This window comes from Lucilia sericata, unplaced genomic scaffold, assembly GCF_015586225.1.
Source record: "Lucilia sericata isolate MDLA Ls3-8-SP2 unplaced genomic scaffold, ASM1558622v1 Contig000002F_arrow, whole genome shotgun sequence".
Classification (NCBI taxonomy): Eukaryota; Metazoa; Arthropoda; class Insecta; order Diptera; family Calliphoridae; genus Lucilia; species Lucilia sericata.
In genome coordinates this window covers 1,555,484-1,572,989 of record NW_023994043.1, presented here as the reverse complement: position 1 = coordinate 1,572,989, position 17,506 = coordinate 1,555,484, and the positions used below count along the sequence as shown (strand labels likewise).

The 17,506-nt window shown below is 31.0% G+C and overlaps 1 protein-coding gene across 18 annotated transcripts in view; it reads left to right on the top strand.

The window, feature by feature from the left end:
* LOC119616084 (transient receptor potential cation channel trpm) overlaps positions 1 to 17,506 on the top strand; it is a 236,896-nt gene that overhangs the window by 17,168 nt on the left and 202,222 nt on the right. For 17 of the 18 annotated variants that reach the window (XM_037972276.1, XM_037972258.1, XM_037972249.1 and 14 more), the window contains exon 2: positions 13,655 to 14,589. The gene's annotated coding sequence lies outside the window, so the exon portion shown is untranslated. The remainder of the gene's footprint in view (positions 1 to 13,654; positions 14,590 to 17,506) is intronic. The other variant, XM_037972286.1, reaches the window with a different exon arrangement.

Below are 17,506 nucleotides of genomic sequence, written 5' to 3'. Positions count from 1 at the left end.
TTAAGAATTATGTATTGTTTAATACATTTTATTTAGGGTTAGGTTAGGTTGATAGGAGGATGTATACTACATCAAATCCGAAGAAATACACCTAGGCCACTATCGGGCCTGTTGTGCGCTCCAATTCATGAAAAAAATGTTCACTGAATGTATTATTTTTCTATGTTCAGAAACTCATTTTACTGGGCTTAATTCCTAAGAATTTTCCCATCAGTGTTGGTTAAGAATGTTATTTCCGGAATAACATCACTTCCAAGATACTTGGATCTAAGTTCGACGAATGCCTGACAGTGGCAAAGAAAGTGCTCCAGAGTTTCACTGGCCTCTCCACATTCGTCTGAATCCGCACGTCCAATTTTGTATAGATGTGCACGTAATCCTGTGTATCCACTCAGAATACGTACCATCATACTAACCTCAGACTTGCTCATTTTGAGGAGATTTTTCGTCTTGCTCTCATCAGGGTCGCCCCATAGAATCTTTGTGGTTCTACCCACCGTTTCATTATTCCAAGAGGCCTTATGGGATTCTCTCAACCATATTTTTAATTCAGCTTTTGTTGCGTCGAATGGTTTTGCGTTTGTTAGGTTAACTACATCGAGTTTCCTTCCCTTTAAAGCTATTATATTATGCGCCCTTTCGTTGCCGACTACTCCCGAGTGGCCTGGTACCCATATGATGTAAACCTTACCTCTGGGAGAGTATTCAGTTAAAGCTTTCTTACAATCCAATACGATCTTAGATTTAATTCTATCACCTGATATCGCCCTAATTGCCTTCTGGCTGTCGGTAAATATATTAAGCCCTGTGGGCGCCATATTTATTCTAATCCAATTTACACATTCCCTTATTGCTCGTACTTCTGCCTGGAAGCTTGTGTTATGATTAGGTAAACGATGGTATATTTCTGTTTCCGGGTCTTCAATATAGAACCCCAGGCCCACTTTGTCCCCTAATTTAGAGCCATCCGTGTAGCAACGGATTCATTTATACACATTATTAGATTCAAAAATTATTTAGATTCAAATAATTTTTTTAAATTCGATATTTAAATAAGGAAATTCGGACAGAATTAAATAATAGTAAAATAAGACGAAAAATGGTTACATTGAGGAATTCTAGAGAACTAAGCTTCGTCTTGAGCGTCTAAATAAGGGCTTAGAATCACCATTAATTCCGTGACCGCTAAGCGATATGTCTGAGTTTCAAAATCAAACTTTAATCGGAACTTTCGGATACATGCTTATATATGAGCCAAAAAGTGATTTTGAGAATAGAGATTTAAATAAATTTTAGTAATTGTGGTACTCTAATAACTTTTTCATGAATATTTTCATCACCTTTGACCTCTGTGCACACTGGATCAATAGTGACATTATACCCCTTATTTATGACCTCAATACGAAGGCATGTGTCAACTTTTATTTAGCTATCTAAAATTACGCAGTTTACTAAATTTTTGACAAATTTTCCTGGAGTTTAAGTGCGCTCATATGTCATTTTATAAGAAAAGCTCTCAAAATATTACGTACTCCTAATTTTTTGTTTTATTTCATAGTCTGTTTAAAATTGGGTTAATGGTGCATTTTCTTTTGTAAATTGCCTAAATGCTTGGGAATTCTTTCAACTGTGCAATTGAGTAGTTTTGTTGGTTCCAGCCAATAAATATATAAAATAGAAATATTTTTCGATAAAATTTTAAATTATATTTTTGCCTTTATTTTGTTAATAAATTTCCTTCATTTGTTGTAAATCTATTTCCGTGCATTGTTTATTTTAAGTTAAAAGCAACAAAACTTGTAAATTTAAAAATGTTTTGTTTTAGTGATACCATGTAAAAATCAATTTGTGTTTTTTTTTTGTTTTTTGCTGTTGTTGCTTTTTTTTCTCACAGACAACTCGTGCATCTTTGAAATATGGAATTAATTTGTGTTTTATTTCATTAAGTTAAAACTGTATAAAGTGTGATGTTATTTTTCCACATAAAGACACAAAACAAAATGCAAAATTCTTATAACTAGTCGGTCTGGGGCATCCCTTCATCCGCCATCTCGTCTATAGGTACATTGAATGTCTGACATATTTAAATGTTTAGCTCGTTTGTTTGTATGTTTGATCTAAATAGATATAGATCATCATCTGATGGATTTGTGTGCTTGTAGTCAAATCGTCAAGAAATGTATAAATACTCGTCATACATTCTCATCGTTTATAAGTATCCGGTCAATTTATCAATTTTGGTTAAAAATTTGTGGGAATTTCAAGTGAACCTGAAATTTTAAATGTTCTGCATATCGCACACCCAGTACAAAAGTGACACAACTCAAAATTTTATTTTTGCGTTTTTATATTCTTTAAGCCTTAAGTATAATCCTTAAACTATGCAGAAGATGCTTGTTTATCTCTAAAAAAATATTAGTGTATTCTGTTGTTGTTAACTGTTCAAGAAAAAACGTTATGTCTTTCTTTATGTTTCAGAATTTGTAAAAAATTTGTTTCCTTTTCTTAAAAAAAAATTTTTGAGTTGTGTCACTTTTGTACTGGGTGTGCGATATGTACATAATTTGCTGTTACGTAGAAATGTTTTGAATTATTAATGATTTGAAGAATAAGTTTGACATAAATCTAGAAAAGAAATATATTAGCCAATATTTGTAAGAGATTTATTAGACTTATTTTCGGTTTATAACATATCAAGATATTGGTCGTAGGCGGATCGATAAACTAATATCATATATGTATATTAGTTTATCGATCCGTATTATGTTCTTATATGGTCTGTGACGATCTACTTATACATTTCCGGCAGTTGCTGAGGTATCAAATTTTTCTAAAATATTAATTGTTGATCAGAAATGTTTGTTTTAAAAATAGGTCAAATAAGCCAATGGAATAAAATTTGTAAACAAAATTTTTTATGTAGCCTTAGACTAAAATGGACCAAATAAATTTAAGATTTTAAATGCTTTGAAAGATTAAATGATTCTACAGTTTGGAGATCCAATTGAGTTAATCGACCTACCATATACACAATTTTTAATAGACCCCGAAATTTTAATGTTTCTTGGACTTAAACATTTTTGAAGCACACAAATGGGATAAAAAGATGAAACTTAAGTAGTATAGATATAGTAAATTTTATATTATATATTTTTTAAAGTTTTTAGCTTATTAAAAGCCCTTAAACATATAGGCTGCTGAAAATTGCCTTGCATATAGTTCTAACAATGGAGCATAGCCTGAAGAAGTCGGAACTAAGATTTATAGATTACGGTCGTAGAATTGTGAGGAAAAATGGAGTGGCATATGGTACGGTATGAATGTGGGGTATGCGGGTCTCTCCCACCCGTTTACATAAAATACGTGTGTCGTATGGTTTTCTCTTATGATTGTGTCGGATGAATGAGAAGTGTGCTGGGCTGTATGATGATGGATGAAAGGTATCATATACAAATGATACCATTGAATTTTCCTTCTTTGTCCAGATATGTTCAGAGTAAACTCTGTTCATATCAGAATTACCACAGTGTCTCACTGTGAGTAAGAACAAAGTCTCGGCTTATTTGATGGATTCGTACTTCGGTCTACCGGTTACGTCTCTAGGTGCTGTTGCCGAATCAACAGAGGCCATCCCATCTGAGTGGTTGTAAAAAGTAATTGATGTTTTACATCTCGGAAATAAAGCAACGGGGCAGCAATAGTCAGAGATTAGATAGCTCAAGTACTCGAGCAAAGTGCTTGTACATGGACCGGCTTTAGCCCTGTACAAAAACTGCCACCTTCATTGAAGATGGAAGGGTCGTCGTCACAAAGCTCACCCAGTGGTTGAAAAAGACCACCGTGAGATAGGCCAACACGGCAGGTACTCACGTAAAGCACTTCGACATTCATACCCTTCTCACGAAGGTGAAGGGTATAGAAACGGATGTTTGTAATCTTTGGCCCCTAATATTTTGCTTCGCGTACATGGGCTTAATGGTGACTTTTTGCTTAATTAAGAGACCAAGACGAAGTCCTTTATGTTTCAAAAAGCTATCTAAATTTCGACAGTTTGCTAATTTTGTCGATTAACTTTGCTGGGCTATTAAAAGAAAAAATTTTAATCAATTTTTTTTCTTAAATATTATTTATTGTTTGCGATCTATCTAATGATAATAAGCAACATCTTTGACAAGAATTAATCAAAATTTGAACTTACAAATTTTTGTATTATTTCGTTAATTTATTATTAAGTTTATTTCTTTTGTAATTTCATTTATTATCCTTTGATTTTGTAAATACATTTTTGGTTATTTTTCTTAGTATTTAATAAAGCCCAAATATACCGAAACCAAAATGTGATTTTTATTATGTTTTTGTTTTTAATTTATTTTAAAAGTAATCAAAAAATATTTTCTAAATTGTTTTTGAACTTTCTGTTTTTTTATTATTTAAAATTTTTAGGATTCCTTGTAAAAGAAAAATGTTGCGAACAATTGGCAGAACTTTTAATAAATTTATCTCAGGAATTCACGGCACAAAAAACCCCATTCGTATCCCTACTTAAACACAAATAAAGTACAATTTATCAAAATGTAATTGTGCTTCATACACAGTTTCATTGTTTTTTCTTTATGTTCAAATCTTGTTTACATCCAACCCACACCATCTCATGACATATCATCTACTTATTACACTTGTTGATTTGCTTTTTCTTACGAGTACTAGGTATTATTTTTTTATACTTTTTTTTTGGAATTTGTTTCAATTTATTTATTCAAATTCTTTTTCATTTATTCATTTATTAATTTATTCATTTTCCATTCAAACTTTGAACAAGGGAGGTGAAGTTAGGCGGTCAGGACAGACGCAAAATGTATACAAAAAAAAAAACTGCATAAATATTGTTTATTTCGAACATGTTTTCACTTTCTTCAAATTGACTTCAGAAAGTTGACTCAATTACAACAAGTAATTAATTGAATTTAGTTTCATATTTTATTCACTTATTGTTGCCTGAAGTGTTGTGGTTGTAAAAAAATGTGTAAATTTCAATAAACACAATCAATAATAATAATAAAATGCAAAACAATTTGTTATTATTTTTGCAATATAAATACTACACTTAGAAAAAATAACATTTTAAGTGTTTAAAAGCTTGAATGAACAAATTTTTAATAGTATTAAAGCAAGTAAATTAATGTGTCGATGAACCAATTTTAAGTTAAATCGTATCAGCAGAAAAAAACATGATCAAACTTGTTTCCGAAATAGTATGTTTTATGGAAATAATGTCTCTAATCGTCTAGAGTATTTAACAAGTAGGAAAGTATAGTCGGGCATGGCCGACCATATAATACCCTACACCATGAGTATATTTTAAACATTTTTATTTTTCACAAAGAAACTTTTATGTTGAATTTTACCTTAATTCCAAAGTATTAAGCAATTTATTGATAAAAAACTAATTTTCTAAATGAGGCTTTATATAGGAGTACCTTGCGGCCTGTACCTTGCGCACAAGGTTTACATGGACAGCCAGCCAGCCGGACAGACGGACGGACGGACATGTCTTAATCGACTCAAAATGTGATTCTGAGTCGATCGGTATACTTAAAGGTGGGTGTAGGACCAATATTTTTGTGTGTTACAAACATCAGCACAAACGTATAATACCCTCCCCACTATAGTGGTGTAGGGTATAAAAATTGGACATTGGTTTAATTTTAATAATTTAAATATACCCAGCTAAACGTTTCATTACGATGTAAGTAGTAAAAAAATGGTAAAATTTACTTACACATTAGCATTTTAAGTCATTATTTTAACATGGTGATGTCATTGGAGACAAGTACTTACAACAACCGCTTACAAGTAATTAGAAAAAGTAGTCAATGTAAATAGTACGTAAAAACATATACAGCTTCTAAAGCTTCACGAAGAAGATGACTAATGAATTAGAAAGTATTTATATAATGTATTAATAATAAGATGTTATTTTACTACTTATATGTAATCAGGACGATAGGTAGTAGTCATTAAAAAGTATGTTAATAGGTAGGTAGTTACAATTGAAAGTCATTACCGAGTTTTTGCTGGGTATTTATCCAGAATAACCAATTATATTCAAAATTATTTAATAAGAAATTAACATCCATTATCATAATTCCATTAGAATTTTATTAATAAATCAACTAATTGTGCTCCAAATAGTTATTGAATTGTTTTTAACATTTTACAGTAATTAAATCGCATTTAATCTATTCGTTATTGATTTGTTAATCTTTGCTTAATTATGTAAATATTTGGTAAATAATTAAACACTTTTATTAAAATATTTATTTCAAATTTACTTTTATAGAATATTGCACTTTATTTGTATTTTAAGCTATTAAAGAGATCATAAATTTGTATAAATAAATACAAATAGGAAATCTGTTTAATATCATAACTATCGCCAATCTTTTAAGATATTGAAATTCATGAAGTAGTGAATTTTAATTTTTAAACAAATGAACGATTAATTGATTTAATTAGAAACAAAGAAATTACTTAAAACTTCAGCAAGATTTTTCACCATAATGACTTAAGTACAAATTCATTCGAACCCATTCAAATGAAAGGTACATGCACACCATTTATATTCTTATAAAAATATACAATCAGTTCTATTAGTATTTTGGGTACATTCACACAGATTTTCAGAAAAAAGTTTTTACTTTTCCATCCATTTGGCAATTTGTTGTATTTTTTCTTTTTATACCCTCCACCACCATCAGTGGTGATAGAGGGTATATATAAGTTTGTCGTTCCGTGTGTAACACCAAGAAATATTCATCTAAGACCCAACAAAGTATATATATTCTGGGTCCTTATCAAATTCTGAGTCGATTTAGCTATGTCCGTCTGTCCGTCTGTCCGTCTGTCTGTCTGTGTAAAACACGCTCACGTTAAAACTAAGCAAAGGAAATAAACCAAATTCACCCAAAATATTTATTATTATCCTAAGCAGTTTGGTATTGAAAATCAGCAAAATCGGTTCACAACGTAAAAAGTTATGAGTACAAATTTCAGACTACCTCGAAAAAAATTACGTTTTTTTCATAATTCTTTTACAGTTTTCTCAGAAACTACCAAAGATATTTCGATGAATTTTGTCACACATTATTTTTTCAGGGCAGTGATCAATTATGTTCAAAATCTTTACAATCGATCCAATATTTCCCATAGCCCCCATACAAAGGTATATATTCCCGGAAATTAGTTTATCGTTAATAACTCCCTCAAATATATCGGTATCAATACGAAATTGTGTACATGTAAATATAATATGAACAGAAATCATACTGTCAACGTAGATCTCAGTCGGTCCACAATTGGTCATAGCTCCCATATAAGGTCCACTTCCGAAAATCACATAAACGCACATATTTCATTGATGAATGAAGCTATTGTGATAAAATTCCAGTTAGATATATTTTGTATACATACAAATCATTCTACCGAATTTTTTACGGATCGGTCCATTATTGGTCATAGCTCCCATATAAAGCCCTCTTCCGAAAATCATTTAAAAGCTCATATTTCATTGCCAACTAAAGCTATTTTGATGAAATTCGATACAAATATGTCTAGTCGAAATATAAATCACTCTACGAAATTTTTTCCGGATAGGCCCATAATTGGTCATAGCTCCCATATAAGGTCCACTTCCGAAAATCACTTAAACGCATATATTTCGTTGAATTCTAAAGCTATCGGGATAAAATTAGACAGAAATATGTTTTGTATACATACAAATCAATCTACAAAATTTTTTACGGATCGGTCCATTTTTTGGTCATAGATCCCATATAAGGCCCACTTCCGAAAATCACTTAAAAGCACATATTTCAATGCCAAGTAAAGCTAAATTGATAAAATTCGACACAAATATGTTCTACCTAAACATGAATAACTCTACGAAATTTTTTCCGGATAGGCCTATAATTGGTCATAGCTCCCGTATAAGGTCCACTTCCGAAAATCACTTAAACGCATATATTTCATTGAATTCTAAAGCTATTGGGATAAAATTCGATTTGAATATGTTTTGTGTACGTACAAATCATTTTATAAATTTTTTACGGGTCGGTCCATTATTGGTCATAACTCCCATATAAGGTCCACTTACGAAAATCACTTAAAAGCACATATTTCATTATCAAATAAAGCTATCTTGATAAAATTCGACACAAACATGTTTTGTCCAAATATGTATCACTCTGCGAAATGTTTTCCGAATAGGCCCATAATTGATCATAGTTCCCATATAAGGTCCACTTCCGAAAATCACTTACACGCATATATTTCATTGAATTCTAAAACTATAGGGGTAAAATTCGACTTGAATAAGCTTTGTGTACATATGAATCATTCTACCAATTTTTCTCGGATCGGTCCATTATTGGCCATAGCTTCTATATAAGGTCCACTTCTGAGAGTCACTTAAACTCACATATTTCATTGTCAAATAAAGTTAATTTGAGAAAATTCGACACAAATACGTTTTGTCTTTACATAAATCACTCTACGAAATTTTTTGCGGATAGGCATATAAAACATTGTACCAAATTTTTTCTGGATCGGTCCATATTTGGTAATAGGTCCACTTAAAAAAATCCCTTTAACGCACATATTTAATTATCAAATAAAGATATCTTGATAAAATATGATTTGTGCACATATGAATCACTCTGCGAAATTTTTCCGGATAGGCCCTTAATTGCTCATAGCTCCTATATAAAGTCCACTTCCTAAAGTCACCTAAGCTATTGGAGTAAAATTAGACTTGATCTTTTTCTGCATATAAATCATTATATGAAATTGTTTCATGATCAGTCCATAATTGGTCACAACTCTCATATTCTATGTATAGATACATCATTCTGTTAAAATGTTTTCGAACTGGCGTATTAATATACATTTTCTGGACCTAATCAAAATTAGTTCGGCAAAAATTTTGGCAAGTTATCTAAAAATTAGATAGATAGATGGGTTTCAATAAAAAGTAGTTTGCTGGTGGAGGGTATTTAAGATTCGGCATAGCCGAATATAGCACTCTAACTTGTTTTTTCATCAATTTTTATGGAACACGTTTTTCTTGTTCTTTTCTAATGATGCATGGTTGATTTGTAAAATGATTTAAATCTTATTTGAGATTTAAAGATTTTCTTGTCAATATGAAAATATTGTTTTGTTCTGCCTACATACGGTTATTGTAAGTAATTTACGTCTAGAAAATGATTACTTATACGTACCGCAGGAAAAGTATGACGACGAAGTACTTAACTCAGATTGCTTTTTAGTTCACGTACATACAGTTTGAAAAATCTGCCACAAAAACATGTTAATTTAGATGTAATTTGTGCAAATGTGGTCTACCAATCTACAGGAAATAATAACACGAATTTTGTACTTTCAAGAAAAATCTTGAAATTAAACACAAATAAGATTTATATATTAAAAAAAAATACCAAAAAACAAGCAAGCGTATTATTTATATTCGACAATATCGAATACTATATATGACCACGATCAAGACATGTGTCGTAAATTAAAAGAAAACAAGTAAGAAAGTATAGTCGGGCGTGGCCGTCCATATGATACCCTACACCAGTTATGAATATTAAATGTGATTTATTTTTCATAATAAAGCATTTATCTTCAATATTCCCTTGTTCCGATACATTTAAGCAATTTATGGATGAAAAACTAATTTTCTGAAAGAGGCTTTATATGGGGGCTACGGGGCAAATATGGACCAAGCATAACAAACATAATATTTTATTGTGCTGAATTTCATCGCGATATTTGTGTTTATAAGTTAATTTGGGACATTCAAGTAATTTTCTGAAGGGGACTTTGTATGGGAGCTAGGGTCAAATGGGGCCCGATCTTTATGAAATTTGGCAGGGTCATCAAGACTTCTATAAAACTTAGTTGTGCCGTATTTTATCGATATATCTGTATATTTAACATAATTATGAGCTCAGAAGCCCTTTTCGGGGGGTTCTGTTCTATGGGGGCTAGGTGAAATAATGGACCGATTTTAACCATTTTCAATAGGCTTCGTCCTTGGGCCAAAAAAGCGTGCATGCCAAATTTCATCCAATTATCTTGAAAATTGCGACCTGTACCTTGCGCACAAGGTTTACGTGGACAGCCAGCCAGACGGACGGACGGACATAGCTTAATCGACTCAGAAAACGATTCTAAGCCGATTGGTATACTTTAAGGTGGGTCTAGGACAAATATTTTTGTATGTTACAAACATCAGCACAAATCCAATATACCCTCCCCACTAAAGTGGTGTAGGGTATAATTAAAATTTTCATTTAAGGACGGTGCTTCATGTGTTTTGGTTCACCACTATAGATAATTCAAAAGGTACTATTTGAAGAATAAAAAAGTACAAATGGTAAATTATAGTATCATTTGAGGGACGTAACAAACAATTATCTATTAAAGAATCTTATTCAATAAGGATTCATGTTATTATATATAGAAAAAGTACTATTTGAGGAACGAAAAAATACCAAAGAGTAAATTCTATGTGACGATAGATTCTCATTTAGTCATGTTAAATTTTATGTTTTTAGGTTCAATATTAAAGAAAATACAAAAAGTACCATTTGATGAACGAAAAAGTGCCAACAATTTCCCTCTTATGGGTTCTTATTATACCCTACACTACTTTAGTGGGGAGAGTACATTGGATTTGTGCTGATGTTTGTAACACATAAAAATATTCGTTCTATACCCACCTTAAAGTATACTAATCGGCTTAGAACCATTTTCTGAGTCGATTATGTCCGTCTGTCCGTCCGTCTGGCTGGCTGTCCATGTAAACCTTGTGCGTAAGGTGCAGGTCGCAATTTTTAATATATTGAAAATGGTTAAAATCGGTTCATTATTTCACCTAGCCCCCATACAACAGAACACCCCGAAAAGGGCCTTCAAGCTCATATTTATGTTAAGTTTTATACGAACCTTGATGACTTTGCCAAATTTCATAAAAATCGGGCCTCATTTGACCCTAGCTCCCATCAGAAAGTGACTCCATAAATTGCTTAAATGTATCGAAAACAAGGTTGTATTGAAGATAATTACTTTATTATGAAAAATAAATCACATTTAATATTCATAACTGGTGTAGGGTATCATATGGTCGGCCACGCCCGACTATACTTCCTTACTTGTTCAATATAGTTTTGTTTCTATATTAATATTGGCAAAATTAAAAAAATACAATTAGAACGATTATAAAAAAAAATAGTACCATTTCCCCCCTTTTCGCCCTGGAATACGCTTTTCGTGAAATAAGTTTTCAAAATACTCCTTGTTTGAATCTATATATCACAGATAAAACTAAAACGATACAAATCTGCTTTCATATGCTCAAGAAAATTTTTGTTTCAAAAAGCTCCAAACTATTTACATGAATTTAGTCCTATATAGATAGTTCTTAGTACCCGAATTTCAGAATAACACACCAATAGCTTATTTTGTGTGAGTAAATTAAAATTTTTTTTGATTACACAGGTTAACGATGAAAAACTTTTTAAATAATTTTCACTAATTCCAGTGTTATTCTGAATATGAAAATAAAAAAGTCTTATCACCCACTAATTTTCCACATTTTCATCTTTTAGTCCTTCTGAATGTATACAGGAGTACCAAATATAAAATTTTTTAATTTTACAGAAATTGCGAGTCGTGCCCCCACTGCCTCTATAGTCTAAACTTATACATTAAGTTACGTTATCTGTTGACACAAGGGCTCTGAAAAATGTTGGAACTAAATTCATGTTTTTGTATTTTAACTGCAAATAATTGGAATATGTATGAAATTATCGTTCCAATAAGATATGAAACACAAAATGTTATTACAAATTCCTCCGATCCTTTAGTGTCTGAGAAACATTAAAAAAAATTAAAAAAATTTGGGAAATATTCTAATAAAATATACCGTATTTGCTATCCAACGTAGACCGTATTTGGGGTATAGTCATAAATGGAAAACCCATCAGACGGCAGTTTGATAAAAGATTCAAAACTCCAGTTTGAATCTTTTATCAATTTTGTCAAGCAAATTTTAAAATTTTTAGGAAAATCCTTATGTGATAAAGAAGGAATTAAAATATTAAAGAAAATAGGTCGATATCTCATATTAGTGGTACCTTCGATTTTAATTTTGAGGATTTCGGAAAATCAATTTTTTGGTCAAATTTTTCTTTTATATAAAGCTTTTTCGGATTTCGAATTTTCTTGAAACCATAGTCATATATAATTTTTTTCAACCGATTTAAATGAAACATATATAATGAAGACCCGTATTTACGATGACATCGAAAAAATCGAAATTAACCCTTAAACGTAAATATATTGTTATAATTATATAAAATGTCCGTAATATATGAATGAAATATTCGATGACATTTTGTGAGAAAGAAAAACTGATATCCGATTCGGTTTCAGCAGATGAAAATACATTAAAATCAGTCGAATTGGTTTCAAAAGTTTGCACAAATCTTCAAATTGTTAGCCTGTGTTATTCCAAGTGTCCGTAAGGGATTTTGTCGCGCATGTTTTTGACTCAGTCCTCGTTAAGGCTTTCTTACAGTCCAATACGAAATCAGGGCGCCAGATTTCGTGCTAATTGCCTTCTGACTGTAGGTAAATACATATGTACATTAACTTATGTTGAGACCATATTTCGGACTTCTGCCGAAAAGCTAATGTTGTGATTGGGTAGACGGTCTTCATATGTGGTATAATCTTTCAATTCGGATCAGAAAAGAGCGATTTAACTTGAGTTAACCTCTGGACCGAAACATGTTTGGAAAACCTTCCTAATGTTAATGTGTTTCTTTACGAAGGTAATAAAAGATGAACTGACTGCTTTATGGCCAACGTACAGTATGATAAAAATTTATTTTTTTAAGTGTTACTTTTTTACTTAAGCGATTGTACATTCTCAGACTTTTGACCATAATTTTTTTATTAAAAGAACACCTGTATCTTTAAAACTCAAATTTTAAATTCGGTTAAAACTTCAAAAATAGCGCTTTTAAATAGTAAGTTTTCCCCTTCTTAACTTCTAAGAAGGGGAAAACTTAAATTATATTCGTACTTTATCGACTATAACTAAATGGAAATGGTGTATGAGAACCCCAAGAAGTTAAGAAGGGGAAAATTAAAATTATATTCGTACTTTATCGACTATAACTAAATGGAAATGGTGTATGAGAACCCCGCCATTTTATTTTTCTTCAATTTTATATCACAGTGTTATTATTATTAATTGCACAGGTTGAAACCCTGAGACCAAAATAAACTTTTCTAAAGTTTTCACTTAATTTTTAGTCATTTTTAAATCTTCCTTCGGATTCGTATTCAGCGCCGCTCAATCCTTTAAAAAATTGTTAGCCTGTGTTATTCTTGTTAATTATGATACATTGTTAAACAATTTTTGTACAGAAAACTAGTTAGCGGCTCCTTTTGTTCTTTTTATACAATCTGGTAATACTGACAAATATTCAATATAAATATAAAACATCTATTGATTGTTTTTCAAAGTAATTTTGAAATAGTATGTACAAATGCTCTTTATTTATTTATTTTCTCTATTTAGTTTTTAATCGAAATTAAACATCTACAAAACAACAATACAATAAAAATAATAAATAAATACATTATAATCGAATTGAATTCGAATCAAAGAACAGTCAAAGTTTCTGTGAGTGAGTGAAAATTCCAAAAAAATACTCTTTTGTATCTGCAAAAAATATTCAAATTCAAACAAAAAATACAATTTGAAAAAAAAAGATTCAAAAAGATGCTATAAAACATAAACAAATAAATAAATGAAATTGAATTTTTAAAGTAAATTAAATAAATTTTACATTTACTACTACTGTATTGTTATTGCCACAATTAATGCCAGCCAACAAAACAGTCAGCAAAAGTGTTTATTTGTTTTTCCTACACATGATTGAGATGAAGATGCTGGTGATGCTACTACCACACAGATGCTGCCACAAATAATTGCTGATGCTGCTATGTTACTAATACGACTACACGACTTCTGCTAACCAAATAACCAAATCGCTATTATTACTGCTGCTGCTGTTGTTAATAATAAATGTTTTTGTACAATAAAAATAAAAGTGAACAGAATTAAATTAAATCAATCATCACTTTTCAGCTTTATAACCCATTGTTAATGACAACATTATCAAAATACACTCGACACGAACTGTCTGTCTGCGTGCTAGCTTACGTCCAGAGTCAGTGAGCGAGTTTCCTATTGCTATTGGTGGGTTGGGCAATAAAATAAACCGACTTTTCGTCATTATCTAGACAAAAATATCGTTTGTACAACAAACAGCAACAACAACATTTTTAAATATCCCATCGTTATTGCCGCTGTAGCTGCCATTTATTGCCACTGCATTCAAATATTGCTGTGAGTTGCTGTTAATATTTATTCATCACAATAAAACAACAATAATAACAACAACATCATCGTCAACAACAACAATAACAAGAATAATAATTGTTTGTTTGGTAAGTAAATATTTGAAATATAATAGAATAACTAGAATAGTTGCTAGCATTTTAATTCTCCACTGACGGCTTTTCATTATCAAAAACAACATACATATGTACGTTAGCAAGTATGTGTATGTGTATCGGAATCGAAATTATTATAATAAAACATTTCAATTTCTGTTCAATCGAAATGTTTTCCATTTCATTTCATATTGATAGAGAAGAATCATAAAAACCAATGAAAAACAAACTATAAATGAAACATTTCATTTTAAATGTTGTTTTTGCTTTAATTGCTGCTTAAATAATAAAAATTGTTTTGTTCGTTGAAAATAATTTAAAAAACATTAACATCAAATATTTTCTTTACACTTGATCTTTTTTGAATTTTTTTCCTTATTTTTTTTTTAGCAATAAAAGCGTATTTCCAATTGTTTTATTTGAAAGCAAAAGTTTTTTTTTTGCGAACATTTTAAGAGTGTTTACCTCTTATGTTTTCACACAAAATCAAACAAATACTTCTTCGAAACACTGTTTCCAAACAAAAATCTATATTTATAAAAAATAATGTCAAAAGATAAAGGTCCAATGTTTTAATTGCAAACAAATTCTCGTGATCCAGAGATACTGACATAACAAGTTAAATAAAGATTTTTAAACATTATTAATTCAGTCTTGAGTTCGTATCCCACTTGATGAAAATTTTCCAAATTAATAAGGTAGTTTTTTTACCTTCCCCATCTTGGTGTGATTGCAATCCGTGTTGTTGATTAAAATACTTTAACATGGTGAAATCTATTTTTTTTTAGATAAGTTCGGTGTTGCACAGTGGTATAGGAAAAAAAAGAGGGAAATAATTCGGTAACTTCTAAACGGTTAATCCGATTTTAATGAAATTTGGTATGCACAAAGAGGAGGTGTTGTCGAGTTTAGGTTTTGAATTTGGACCTTATAGGCCAACCAGAGGCCCGGCGAGGGGTCCTCAAATTAGGACACCTCGGCTAAGTTAAATTTTTAAAACGATCCTATTACTTCATTTGAGTTCCGATCGTAGCAGTAAATTATCTCTTATAGTTTAGGAGATATTCGCATTTGAAAATTAAAATTTTAAAATTTTTACCGTCCTTACTTTAGTTTTTTGATAATAGCGGGTCCAAATATTCCCGATTTTCGCCATTTTTTTTATTCGCTTAACAACAAGTTTATATATCAAGCAGTGAAAGAATTATGTAGAAATCATGACTGAGTCCAAAGTTATAGGCATTTTAATTTAAAAAATTTAAAATTTAATTAATTTTGGATTTTGAGCAAAAAAATCTACCTAACTGTAAAATTTCATCAAAAAATATTCATAAATAAAATTTTTATTGCAATTTGAAAATTTGTATCTTCGCAAAAACTGAATAAAAAACATTTTTGAATTTTTTTTTTAAGTATTCCGCGAATTTTTTAATTTTCAAAAATTATATACAGTTTTGAAAAAATAGACAAAATTACCTTTCCATTGATATATAACATGCCTACCTAATGTTTTTTAAGTGACAAATTAATTAGGGAAAACTCAACATCTTTTAAAGAATTTACCTAGTACTATTATTTTCATCCATATATGTAACAAATTTAAGAGTTAACCTTTTCATCAAAATCGGATTAACCGTTTAGAAGTTACCGAATTATTTCCCTCTTTTTTTTTCCTATACCACTGTGTGTTGTTGCCGAAACGACAACAGATATCTATCAGAGAAGTGACTGTGGGGCTAATTTCCCTTCCATTTCAGAGTTTACTCTGTTCATACCAGACTTGCCGCAGTGTATTCTCTGTGAGTAAGAATTCTTCATTGGCTTTTTTGATGGATTTGTATTTAGGTCTACCGATTACGTCTTTAAGAGCGGTTGCTGAACCAACAGAGACCATCCTTTGCGTAAACGGAAATAATTTTTTTGCATATCGGAAATTAAGCTACGGGTCAGCAATGGTCAGATATTAGATAGAAGTACTCGAGCAAAGTGCTTGTACGTAAATCGGCAGAACCTTGTACAAAAATTGCCACAATTGACTTCCTCCCTGACTTCCTCCCTATATTACTTGGGCTCCACATTAACTCAAAGATTCTAGTATACATTGGCTAAGCAGATAGCAATTTAAAATTTACCCTTGACTGTCATAATTTATAAGGCAGTTTTAAAACGAATTATGGCAAACGGCATTCCAGTATAATACTTATATAGAGGACCCAATCCAAAATTCTTAGAACCATGACGCGATCTCCATAGTATATAAGAAAAGTGAATATCCACATAGACTTCGAAGTACCTATGGTTAAAACGAATTTAGAAAATCTCGTGAGATGTATATTAGGGATAACCAAAATTAGACTCTATCACAACCTGGTACTGATCTAATAACGAAAACCTTTTTCTTGGATCATTTTCGTGCAAAAACCTTCCCGTCAAACTGATTTTCTAAAACTAGCTTTTTTGCGTGTAAATGTCGTGGGTTATATAATGACGAAAATGCCTGATATTTATCAAAAAAATCTAAATTTTCAAAACCGATTTGAAATTTCAAAAATTGTATAAAAGTTATAACACTAGTGTATATATCTTACATTTTCATTCGAACCCTCTTGCGAGGTTACTTTCAGGATCACAAAACCAACCAAGGCTACGTAGAAATGATTAACACTTTTCATCCGAAAACCCGTATTGTATATACTCATTATTGCCTGCAATGTTATAAAAAACGATAGTTATCTTTAAAGTTAAGTTTTCCGAGCTTTCGGTTCATATGAATAATGAATACTAACTGTATTTGTCTGTCACTTTGAGTTTCACACAAACATCAGCTACGAAAAGATATTGATCAGCAGTGCGGTGAATAGCGTACCGCTGATTGCAATGATACTAGGGATATATAGATCTGATAACAGTG